Below are 12,984 nucleotides of genomic sequence, written 5' to 3' on the forward strand. Positions count from 1 at the left end.
TAATGTCAAAAGCACCTGATCATACATAATGTTCCACAACACTTTGTCTTTAGAATCTTGCAATTCATCTTGAAGTTTTCTAACCACTTTGCCAAACCAGTCTTTGCCATTAGGAATTGATGGATCCTGACACACTGGCATGGATGTACTGTAGGCACTCTCATTTGGTTTGAACCATCTGTCAAGAATTCTTGTGGTAATGGGAGACATAGACTGCCAGACAGAACCAAAGAAAAGTAGCCTGCTTTCCCTCCATGGATGCTGCCTGACCCGCTGTGATCACCAGCATTTTATTCTTTTCAGTCTAAACAGTAGCAAGGTCATCTCTGACCCTCCTGACCTCTGTCTCCACCCAGAACCCTCTTTGACAGGGATTCACATATAAGAGACATAATGATGGCAATGTCCTGTTGCTAGAAAGTTAGGGGAAAATGTGTCGGCCTGCTTGTTTTGTTTGTGGCTTGCTCGCTGTCATGAAATTCAGAAGTGTGGTGTTATTTATGACCTGCCTACAGAATTATGCAATAATTTGTAATCCCTCCCCCACCACAATTGGCACTGTTTACTGCTGTTTTCCATCCTCACACCAAACAGTTGCACTTCCCCAAAATTTATTTGGTGTAAAAGGTTTGTCTGACAGTGATCATTTATGCCAATTGCAATCGCTAACTATGAGTAATATTGAACCCAACAATTGCCCCCTGCTGTGCACAGCACTTTAATTCCAATTATCACATCAGGTGATGACGGGTCCCAGACAGAGGAGCCGGAAGATTGTCATTAAAATAATGCAGAGAGGAGATATGAATGCATTGAGCATTTTGTTAATAACTATAATTTCTGCAGCAAGGTTTTAACTTGTGCCAAGAACCATTTCGACCAGAGTTCATGAGTACTTCATGTTCAGTGCTAAAAAAAGGTAGCAGTACTGTATAAATACATGCTGATTTCCTAATTACTGCCTGGCACGTACAGATTTGAATGATGCATGAAGTGATTACTGTCATTTCATGTAAGTGAGGGTTACAGTGCTCTAATTGTTAACGTCCTGCACCTTTTATGTTTGATGCATGTTTTTGTAAAATGGCACGCAAATCTTGGGGATTTGAATTTTAGAAGCATCAGTTCTTTTTGGGGCTAAGCAGGTAGCAGCCTAGGTGAATGGCCTCAGATGTATTGGCTCCAGCTTTCTTTTCAGATGCTGTTCCCTGAATCGACAATGTGCAGCATTGTTACCTTACATGCCTGGAGCAAGTGGGATTTAAACTTAGGGCTGCCTGGTTCCAGGTGCGCCACAAGAGCCTCTCTAGTATTCTGACTCAACTTCCTCAAATACGTCTACGCTAACCTTCCAGAACAGGTTGCACCTGAACATGGACATTCCAGCCCAGAGCAGCGACTCTAATACAGTGCCACAAGGGCTCTGCACCAATCATCTTTTTGTGCATGTGAACTTTTAGATGAAAATCAAAGATCGATGGGGAAGGCCACTCAGCTTGGTCTACCATTCTTCCTAACAGAGCTGCATCTTAACTGATGCCAGGGATTTGACCTCTGGTGCTTACTCATAAACCTATTTTTTTACATGACAAACTCATTGAGGAGAGTTTAACCATCCCTCAGCTGGACGGGAGGGAGGCAGCACAGTCAGTTCTGCTATAGCGCGATAGCCCATTCTCATGCAATCCCGTGTTATAAGAAAATCACATAGTAGCAGCACCCTTTAAACTAATGGGGCCGGAACTGCGTAGTAACCAATACACGCTTTAAAGGTTTGTGCTAGAGAAGCCTAATTCATCAACTGCGTTATAGCTAATTCGTATTAACGAAACACACCTTATAGCAGAATAACCTGTAGTCAAATTACAGGAAGAGGGAGAACTGATGGCTGAATGGTATTATCGTAGGATTGTTAATCCAGCAACCCAGGTACAATCCTGGGGGCTTGGCTCCAAATCCTGACTTGGTGGCTAGTGGAATTTGAATTCAATAAAAATCTGGTATTAAAAGTCTAACAATGACCAGGAATCCATTGCCGATTACCAGGGGAAAACCCATCTGGTTCACTAATGCCCTTTAGGGAAGGAAACTGCTATCCTTGCCTGCTCTGGCCTACATGTGACTGCAGACCCACATCAATGGTAGACGCTCTCTTCTCACACCTTACTGACAGTAGGCCTGGAACCAGACAGATTACCCAGCTCCTTGTGGAGAGCTGCCAGTTATGTGACATTTAACAGCGCCATTGGCATTTTGCCAATATCAGATCAAACTGTCCCATCAAGGGAGCAGGTTATAGATAAATATACTTGTTATAGTCACTGCAGTAGATTTATGGTTCAGTTTATTAATGGAGTTTAAATTCTATCAGCTGTGTTGAAAGCATAGCTCAAGAGAATTGGTCTAGGTGACCAATCCTGAGACATTTGCACTTTGGCACTATGAGACTTTATAAAGCAATCAGGAGCTCACGAGTGGAGAAGCAGGTACCACAAGCCCAGACATATCTTCAGACGGGTTTTCATTCTAACATTCGGCCCTTTAAGTATTAAAAAATAAATTTCTTATCTGCTGTAATCCCATATCTTAAGTGCCTGCTTAGAACATAGAATATTACAGGGCAGTATAGGCCCTTTGGCCTTTGATGTTTTACCGACCTGTGAAACCAATCTGAAGCCTATTTATCCTACACTATTCCATTTCATCCATATGTTTATCTAAAGACTATTTAAAAAGCTCTCACAGTCCACCCTATCCAACCCTCTAATTATCTTATATGCCTACTTCAGCAGTGACCACCATCCCTGCTGATACTGTTAAGCTGCCGTCCCTCTGATTGGGCTGGCATTGTTGGAGGGAAGCTGCCTTCCTTAACAGGATGGCACTCTGAGAGCTGCTACTTAGATGGTTGCCATCGAGACAATAGTGTAGGGAAGTCCCATCTCTCTGCCTGGTCGATAACCTTCAGACTAGTGTGCAAAGACAACTCTGACATCATTTGTCTTTCCTTGTTGGAATCAGGATAAGATTGAAGCAAAGAATTGTTGGAGTTCAGGTAGAGGTTATTTGAGTAGACCTTTCTCCTTAGCGAGAGATCAATAACTGGGAGCACAGTTTTAAGGTAAGGAGCAGGAGGGTTAGAAGGGATTTGAGGTAAAATGTTTTCACCCAGAGTGTGATGGGTGTCTGGAATTCGCTGCATAAAAGAATGGTGGATGAGGGAATCCTTAAGATATTTCAGAACTACATAGCTGAGGCTTGATATACCGTAGCAGGCAAGACTATAGGCAAAGTGCTGGGAAATGGGATGAGAATAGATGGACATTTAATTAACAACATGGACATGATGGATTGAAGGTCCTCTTGCCATGTAAAAACTCTATGACTCACTACTTCCATAACCCTGGAACTCGTTGACCTTTTTCTGCTGTCATGTCATATTCTAGATTCCCAATTCCTGTTGATGCATTTTAGATAATGTTGGGATCAGTATTTTCTCCCTCCTATGTAGACTTGCTAAATGATATGTGACAAGATTTTTGTGAATTATATACAGGAATTTACACATGGTGTCACACTCTCACTATTGCCTGTAGCATCTTCTCTCACTCACTTTCATTTCCCTCCAACCTCCTATATCACTAATCCTGCCTGGCCTCTGAGCTGCCTATTCACTTGGAACAGTTCAACAACTCTCTCCCACCTGCACCTGTGCTAACAGCCGTGCTGCCCACTTTCACCTCACCCAATCCCTCTGTTCACTCATTCAAGATGCATACAGCCAATGATAGAGCAGGGAAAGCCCATATGAGTGGAAAGGTTCCAACATCCGTGTCCTAAATGCCATTTGAGGAGAGAATCCTGATCCTCACAGAAGAAGTCCAAGCCAGGTCCTGTGGGAATGCCAAGCAGATTCCATGCCCCATCAACCGAATAAGTGTTACTCATTATACTACTGGTTACGATGCCTTAAAACCATAAAACCATTAAACAAAGCAGCAGAAGTAGGTCATTCAGCCCATTGAGTCTACTCCAGCATTCAGTGTGAGCACGGTTTCTCTGATAATCCTCAAACCCATTCTCCTGTCTTTTCTCCTTAACCATTGATACCTACATGTCTAGGCAGGGGTCCTCCAGCCTTAATGCAGTATTACGATTCAATATGGACACACTTCAGAGTCAATCGATGATGAATTAAACTGTAACTAGCAGACTTCCCTGCAAGATTGGGTGAGACCATTCATTTTAGATTTGTGAAAGAGAAGTTCTTCTCGAGAGAGACCAGGGGCTGAAAAAGGATTAAGGGTAATTAAGCGCTCACATCATGAGTGGCACATTAGATCAGTGGTTAGCACTTCTGCCTCACAGTGCTAAGGTCCCAGGTTCAATTCCAGCCTTGGGCAACTGTCTGTGTGGAGTTTGCACATTCTTCCTGTGTTTGTGTGGGTTTCCTCCTACATTCCAAAGATGTGCAGGTTAGGTGGATTGGCCATGCTAAATTATCCATAGTGTTAGGTGCATTAATCAGAGGAAAATGGGTTTGGGTGCGTTACTCTTCGGAGGGTCAGTGTGGACTTGTTGGGCTGAAGGGCCTGTTTCCACATTGTACACAATCTAATCTGAAATGCTTGCACTTATGCATCACCTCAGAATGTCCCAAATTATTTTAAAACCAATAAATTAGTTTTGAATTGTAACTTCTGGTATAATATAGGCAACCAAGTTTGTGCAGTGAAAGGCGTCATAAACTATAATGTGATAAAACAAAGGTAACTTGTGTATTTTCTTTGAGTGAAGTTGGTTCTGAATCTGAACGTTCACAGCATTGAGAACAAAGCAGATGAGCTGACAGCACAAACAGAAATAAATAAAAAACATCTGACAGCCGTTACAGAGACACAATTGCAGGATGGCATATACTATACTGGGGTATACAAGATGTATAACAAAGGCAAGGGGCTAGGAAGAGGTGGAGGGGCAGCTCTGTTAATTAATAGGTGTAACTACAATGGAAAGGGATATCCTAAGTTTAGGATACCAGGAAGTAGAAGCAGTTTGGGTTGAGATGAGAAATAATAAAGGCAAGTTAAACACAGTATAAACTTTAAGAAAAACCACATGATACATAAAGATGGGTGGTCAGCAGAAGATTGGATGGAGTATAAAAGCAGCAAAACAAATGAGTAAAAGTTTTTGAAGGCAGGAATGTTTGAGTACAGGAGGAAGGTAAGCTTGAAATATAAAACCAGATAGTACGCGATTTAATAGATATTGGAAATGGATAGATATTAACAAAATGAACATTGGTCCTTTATAAAGTGAGTGTGGGGAAATAACAATAAATTATTAATGAGAATGGGATCTAATAATAAAAAACAAAGTGATTACAGATGAATTGAACAGATATTCTGCATCAGTTTTCACTGCGGAGAATACAAGTAGCAGCCCAGAAATAGCTGTAAATCAGGAAATTGAGGGAGGAACTAAAGAAATTTTTTTATCACCAGGGAAGTGATACTGAGCTGATTGTTGATTCTGTGGTTGACAAGTTCTCAGAATCTGATTGACTTCATTCTATGATCTTAAAAGAAATGGCAAGGGATATATTGATCATTGATTTAAATTTTCTAAAATTCCCTAGATTTGCAGAAGGTTCCAATAGCTTGGAAGATAGTGAAGGTAACTCATTTGTTCAAAAGCTGAGGGAGACAGAAAGCCAGAAAAGCAAAAAAAACAGGACATTTTGGTTTAGGATCTGTCATAAAGAAAATGTTAGGAACTACTATTAAAGGCATTATAGATAGATACTTAGAAAAGTTCAAGGTAATCAGACAGAATCACCATAGCTTTGTGAAAGGAAAATGATCTTTAACTACCTTATTGAAATTCTTTGAAGAAGTGACATAAACTGTGGATAAAGGGAATGGATATTTATCCGTAGGTTTCCAGAAGACACTTGATAAGGTGCCACATCAAAAGTTATGGCAGAAAATAAAGCTCATGGAGTACAAGGTATCTATCAGCATGGATACAATTCTGGCTAGCTAACAGAAAATGAAGAACAGTCAAAAATGGACCGTTTTGAGTTGGCAAGATGTACCAAGTGGTATTGCCACAGGGATCAGTGCTGCAGCCTCAATCTTTCACAATTTAACCAAATGACTTGAATGATACAACAGAGTGTATGGTAGCACAAAGGTAAATAGAAAAGTAAGTTGTGAAGCCTATATAAAGAGGCTACAAAGGGAGAGAGATAGTTTAAATGAGTGGGAAAAGATCAGAAGTGAAGTACTATGTGGAAATACCTGAAATAAAAGAGAAACACATTTTCTAAGTAGTTATTCAGTAGCATAGAATATTTTAGGTCTGTGCTTTTTTGGAGTGAAATCAGAAAACATTTAGCTACAAACTAGGGCAATGTATGCAACTCTTTCTCTTAGAAGGCTGAAGATACTGGGGCAGTTGAAAGTATTGAGACTGTAATTGATAGATTTTTGTTTGGTAAGGATGTCACGTGGAAAGGCATTGGAGGAGAGACACAGACTTAACAGAACAGTAGAAAGGGAATGGGGTTGATTGACTTAATTCTGTGCCCGAGTTGTCGTGCTGCTTTGCATTCCTTGACAAGGTCAATGCAGAGTCATTTCCTGTAAAGGCTGCAAAGTCCAGCAATCTCCTATCATTCTGAATGACTCAATGTCTGACATCATGGACTAGTCACATGACTCCTCTCTGCCTCAATGCCAGGCAATGGTTTGCCTGGTTCAGTGAGTAGAAATGGTAATATTGCATGACCTGCTGTGTGACCAGATTTCACACTGATGATCATAACTACCTCTGACTCATAATCCATTCTTTTGACTATTGCTCAACTTTTAACTTTATCCTGTACTTTTCTTTCACCATACACATTTGTCACAGTTTATCACATTTTATGACATTCAACTTTATCTGATGCATAAGATAATCAGTGGGTTAGATAGGGTGGACAGTGAGAGCCTTTTTTCTCAGATGGAGAAGGCTAACACGACGGGACATAGCTTTAAATTGAGGGGTGATAGATTTAGGACAGATATTACGGCTAGTTTCTTTACTCAGAGAGTAGTAGGGGCTTGGAACAGCCTGCCCGCAACAGTAGTCGACTTGCCGACAATTTGGGCATATAAATGGGCATTGGACATACACATGGATAATAATGGAACGGTGTAGGTTAGGTGATCAGATTATTTTCACAGATTGGCGCAACATCGAGGGCCCAAGGGCCTGTTCTGCAACGTTCTATGTTCTATGTTTATTCCTGCAATACTTTTGCCACGTGTTTCAGCCTACCCGTAGTTTATCACATTTTGTCACATTCAACTTTATCTGTCATGGATTCATCCATTATTTTTATTTAGCTTCTGTTGTCACTCCTGGCTTTGGTTCTCAGATTCAACTGCCCTTCCCATCTTATAAAACTTTGAAAAATTTCAATTGATGTTACCGGGACAACAAAAGAATAAAGTAAATAATCAACGCCTCACTTGTGTTAGATTGTGGCTGATGTGTGCCTCAAAGTTACTTACTTCTATTTGTTTCATATCTCTTGACATCCATATCTGACAGCTTTTGTCCTGGAGATTCTTACAAACTTATCATCTGTAGCCATTTCCTGGAGTCACAGTTTAGGAGCCCTCTATGTTTCATATAAGGGAATGCTTTTAGATTTGGTACTGAAAATACCCATTTCAACTTTTAAGATTGTCCCCCTCTCCTAATCCTTTTTTTTTCTGTTTAAATAATCATCTATTCTCCTCTTGAATGCCTCAGTTCAAACTGCCTCCATCACACTCCCTGGCAGTGTGTTCGAAACTCTTAACTACTCACTAGACCATAAGGGTATCGTTCACACCATTTTTTGACAAGTCCCTTATATCTGTCCCTGACGTTCTCAGGAACAGATACAGTTTCTGTCTGTTCTATCCAGACCACTCATAATTATGAAAACTTGCACGGAATCCCTTCTTAGCATTCTCTTCTGCAGGAAAATATGTTTCCAGTTTCTTCAATTTATCCTCATAACTGAGGTTTCACGTCCCTGGAACAATTTTTGTAAACGTCTGCTGCATTTTCCCCAATACTTCTTAAAGTGAGGCTCCAGAATGCTACACAATACTCCAGCAGAGGCCTAACTCATGAGTTCTACAAGTTGAGTGTAACTTACTTGCTCTTGCCTGTGTGGCACTTTGATAGACAAAAATCAAAAGGATAGAGTTCAAAATTTGCAGATTGGATGGAGAGAGAGGAACGTACATAAAGAGAAATTGTGCTCCCTCAGTGTTTTACTTGCTTCTGCTGGTCTGTAGAGAAAAATGGTGCTTTAGATACAAGTGAGTAGCAAAAGTGTCTTAGCCCATTCCGATCTAGCTGACCAGGAACTCCAAATGTGGTTGTGGCACAGTGCACTCTGTGTGCATGGTTGATAGGATTAAATTAGGTTTACACAACTCTCTTTCATAACCCATGATCCAAGTGGTTATGCCTAATGATGTGAGTCCACCCAGTTGAGAACCCAAGTGATTGCCTGAATGCTTTGCTAATGAAACAGGAGGCAGGCTCCTTTCCTACTCCTTCAGGACAGTTGTTGGTTCAGGTACACAGATCTTTAAAATGCAGCGAGCACCTGCAAAAAAGATTCAAGAAGTCTAATGAATTCTAGCTCTCCAGAAGTCCATAGAGAGAGAATTGGGCACCACATGGGGGTACAAGAACAGCTTCTTACCTGCTGATATTAGACTGGTGATTGGACATCTATAATTTCAGTCAAGTGCTGACCTTACCTTTGTGCACTTCCTGTGCAGCCATAACTTTGTATGCCTCGCTCTGTCTAAACATTATCCGTCTGTCCTTGTTTGTTATGATCTGACTACTGCTTGCAAAACAAAACTTTTCACTACACTTAGGTGCATGTGATAACAATAAATCAAATCAATGCTTTTTCTCCCCTTTTAATTCCTTCTTGGTTTAGTCCCCTCCATCTCTCCCTAGCTCTTCCTAACCTTTAATGGTTTGCATTCCCCCTAAGGGGCTCTGCATGTAAATTGTTCAATTGGAAAACACCGGAGAGGTTAATAGATGAAAAAAACATGGGTGGTTTGGTGATGGGAGAAAAACAATTCAGCTCTGTGTAAGAGCACTTTTGGATACAAAGGTCACTTAGAAAATTTTAAGAAATGGAAGGCTGGCCTTTGTATCTGGAGGACTGAAGTATAAGAACTCAGATATTCTGTTGCAGTTAGTCAAATCCCTGGTTATGCCCCATTCAGGGGGCTGTGAACAGATCTTGCCTTCATTGCTCAGAGTATTGAGTTTAAAAGTTGGCAAGTCATGTTGTAGCTGCATAAAGCTTTGTTAGCCCCCATTTGGAGCATTGTGCTGGCCACTGTATAGAAAGGATGTGAAAGCTTTGGAGAGGGTGTAAAACAAAGAAACAATGTACCACCAGGATAATGCCTGGATTAGAGTGCATTAACTAGAAGGTAAGAGTGGACTAACTTGAATTGCTTTCACTTTGGAGGCTGATTTGGAGCATTGGCGATGGAAGGATGGCCTGATAGAAGTATAGCAAATTATGAGAGGTATGGATAGGGTGGATAGTTAGAAACTTTTCCCACAGTGCAGGGGCATAGATTAAAGGTGAGAGGGGGATGTTTAAAGGAGGTGTAGAGGATGATTGGAGCTTGGAGCATGTTGTATTTATGACAAAATCTAATTCTAACTCCAGGGGGCAATGTAATAGCAATGTTTAAGACACATTTGGACAGACACATGAATAGACAGAGAATTGAGGGATACAGACCATGTGCCGGCAGATGGGATTAGTTGAGAATGGAATCATGGTGGGCCGAAGGGCCAATTCCTATGTTGTACTGTTCTGTGTTCTATGGTTATCCAGGCACAACATCTTAGGAGGGATATATCAGCCAAAGAGGGGGTGTAATACAAGTTTGTAAAGATGATACATGAACATCAGGGGTTAAGCTTAGTAGAGAGATGAGACAAATTAGGCCTGTTTTCTCGAGAATTTAGAAAGTTAAGGAGTGACCTGAGCAAAGTCTTCAAGACAATCACAGGAAAAGGCAGGTTAGATAAAGATAATTTATTTCCACTAGTTGCGGATTCTAAAACAAGGATCATAGTCTAAATATTAGGACCAGACCATTCAGGAGAGATGTTAGAAGGCACTTCTACGCACAAAGGGTGTTGAAGGCGGTGGTGGAGGGTTGCTTTTCAGACTGGAGGCCTGTGACCAGTGGTGTGCCATCAGGTACTGGATCAATACTGGATCCACTGCTCTTTGTCATTTATAGAAATGCTTTGGATGTGAATGTAGGAGGTATGATTGCAGATGACACCAAAATTGGAAGGGGACTGAACAGCGAAGAAGGTTACCTCAGAGTACAGCACGATCTTGATCAGATGGGCCAATGGGTTGAGGAGTGGTAGATGGAATTTAATTTAGAGAAATGTGAGGTGCTGCATTTTGGAAAGGCAAAGCGTGGCAGGACTTATACACTGGGGAGTGTTTCTGAACAAAGAGACCTTGGAGTGCAGATTCATAGTTCCTTAATAATGGAATCTCAAGTAGTTGGATAGTGAAGAAGGCATTTAGCATGCTTTCCTTTATTAGTCAGAGCAATGAATATGTGAATTGGGAGGTCATGTTGTGGCTGTACAGGACATTGGTTAGGTCACTTTTGGAATATTGTGTCCAATTGTGAAACTTGACAAAGTTCAGAAAAGATTCACAAGGATGTTGCGAGGGTTGGAGATTTTGAGCTATAGAGAGAGTTGAATAGGCTGGGGCTGTTTTCCCTGGAGCATCAGAGGCTGAGGTATGCCTTTGTAGAAGTTTATAAAATCATGAGGGGCATGTCTTTTCCCTGGGGGCGGTAGAGTCTAAAAGTAGAGGGTATGGGTTTAGGGTGAGAAGGGAAAGATATAAAAGGGACCTAAGGGGCAAAGTTTTCAAGCAGAGGATGGTGTATTTATGCGATGAGCTGCCAGTGGTGGACACTTGTACAATTTCAGCATTTAAAAAGGCATCTGAATGGATATGCAAATCGGAAGGATTTAGAGAGTTATTGACCACATGCTAGTTATTGACCACATGCTAGAGGATATCTGGTCAGCATGGACAAATTGGACTGAAGGGTCTGTTTATGTGCTGCACAACTATATGATTATTCTGGATAGTCCAAGATGGAGGACGGGAAAAATTTTTGGCTGTAAGAGCTGCTCCTTTTTTTGAAGTATTTTAGGTGCTGGAGGTGATTTCCTCGAAATCCAGGAGCAGCAATTGCTGTTGCATTGTTTTGGAACTTTGGAAACAAAAATCAAAACAACCACAGTTTAAAAGGGAGAAGAGCAGACAAAGGAAGCACATGGTGAGGACAGTGCAGGAGAGAGAGAGAACCTTCACAGTTACTGCCTTTGCTGTTTGAATTCATGTGTCGCTGGACGTCGGAGTGCGTCTGGGAAAATTAACAAACAGTGAAATTCACAACTAATCTTGGAGGAACTGTTGGGCGAAGTTCACAGCACAGAATCAGATAAGTTAATTGTTGTTTTAAGTGTGTCCAATAGAAAGGCTGCAGTAGTGAGTAGAGTGGGTTCTTTCTTGATTGTATGTTTTTGGAGAAATGTTTCTTAATTAAACTTAAAATATATGCCATAACTTAATTTAACCTGGGGCAGTGGTTGTAGAGGAATAAGATGGTGTTATTTTCTGGGTCTGTAGATTGCGAAGGAGCAAAAATGACCTTTAGTACAGTGATATGTACTTCTTGTCAGATGTGGGCATTTAAAGAGAGTTTGAGGGTTACTGCGGATTATATCTGCCACAAATGCTGTTAGATGCGATTCTTATCAGATCAAATGGATCGTTTGGAGAGACAGTTAGAAGCTATGAGGAATTTGCAACAGCAACAGTATGTGATGGATGGCAGTTATAAGAAGAGGGGAAATTCTCAGATACAGTCACATAGATGGGTTAACTCCAGGAAAGGTAAGAGAGGTAGGCACCTAGGGCAGGAGTCTTTTGTGGATATACCCATTTCAAACAGGTATGCTGTTTTGGAAAATGTAGGGGGTGATGGATTCTCAGGGGAATGTAGCATGAACAGCCAAGTTTCTGGTATTGAGACTGGCTCTAATGCAACAAGGGGTAAGTTGGGTTCCAAGAGATCAATTGTGTTCGGGGATTCTGTAGTCTGAGGTACAGACAGACGTTTCTGTGGCCAGCAGAGAAAAAGCAGAATGGTGTGTTGTTTCCCTGGGGCAAAGATCAAGGATGTCTCAGAGAGGGTGCAGAATATTCTCACGGGGGAGAGGGGCCAGCAAGAGGGTATTGTCCACATTGGATCAAGGATATAGGAAGGGAAAAGGTTGAGAGTCTGAAGGGAGATTACAGAGAGTTAGGCAGAAATTTTAAAAGGAGGTCCTCAAGGGTAATAATATCTGGATTACTCCCAGTGCCATGAGCTAGTGAGGGCAGGAATAGGAGGATAGAGCAGATGAATGCATGGCTGAGGAGCTGGTGTATGGGAGAAGGATTCACATTTTTGGATCATTGGAATTTCTTTTGGGGTAGACGTGACCTGTACAAGAAGTATGGATTGCACATAAATTGGAAGGGGACTAATACACTGGCAGGGAGATTTGCTAGAACTGCTTGGGAGGATTTAAACTAGTAAGGTGAGGGCATGGGACCCAGGGAGATTGTGAGGAAAGAGATCGATCTGAGACTGGTACAGTTGAGAACAGAAGCAAGTCAAACAGTCAGGGCAGGCAGGGACAAGGTAGGACTAATAAATTAAACTGCATTTATTTCAAAGCAAGTGGCCTAACAGGGAAGGCAGATGAACTCAGGGCATGGTTAGGAACATGGGACTGGGATATCATAGCAATTACAGAAACATGGCTCAGGGATGGGCAGGACTGGCA

Source organism: Chiloscyllium plagiosum, unplaced genomic scaffold (genome assembly GCF_037043375.1).
Source record: "Chiloscyllium plagiosum isolate Xiang-an unplaced genomic scaffold, Cpla_swu_hap1 HiC_scaffold_1, whole genome shotgun sequence".
Taxonomy (NCBI): domain Eukaryota; kingdom Metazoa; phylum Chordata; class Chondrichthyes; order Orectolobiformes; family Hemiscylliidae; genus Chiloscyllium; species Chiloscyllium plagiosum.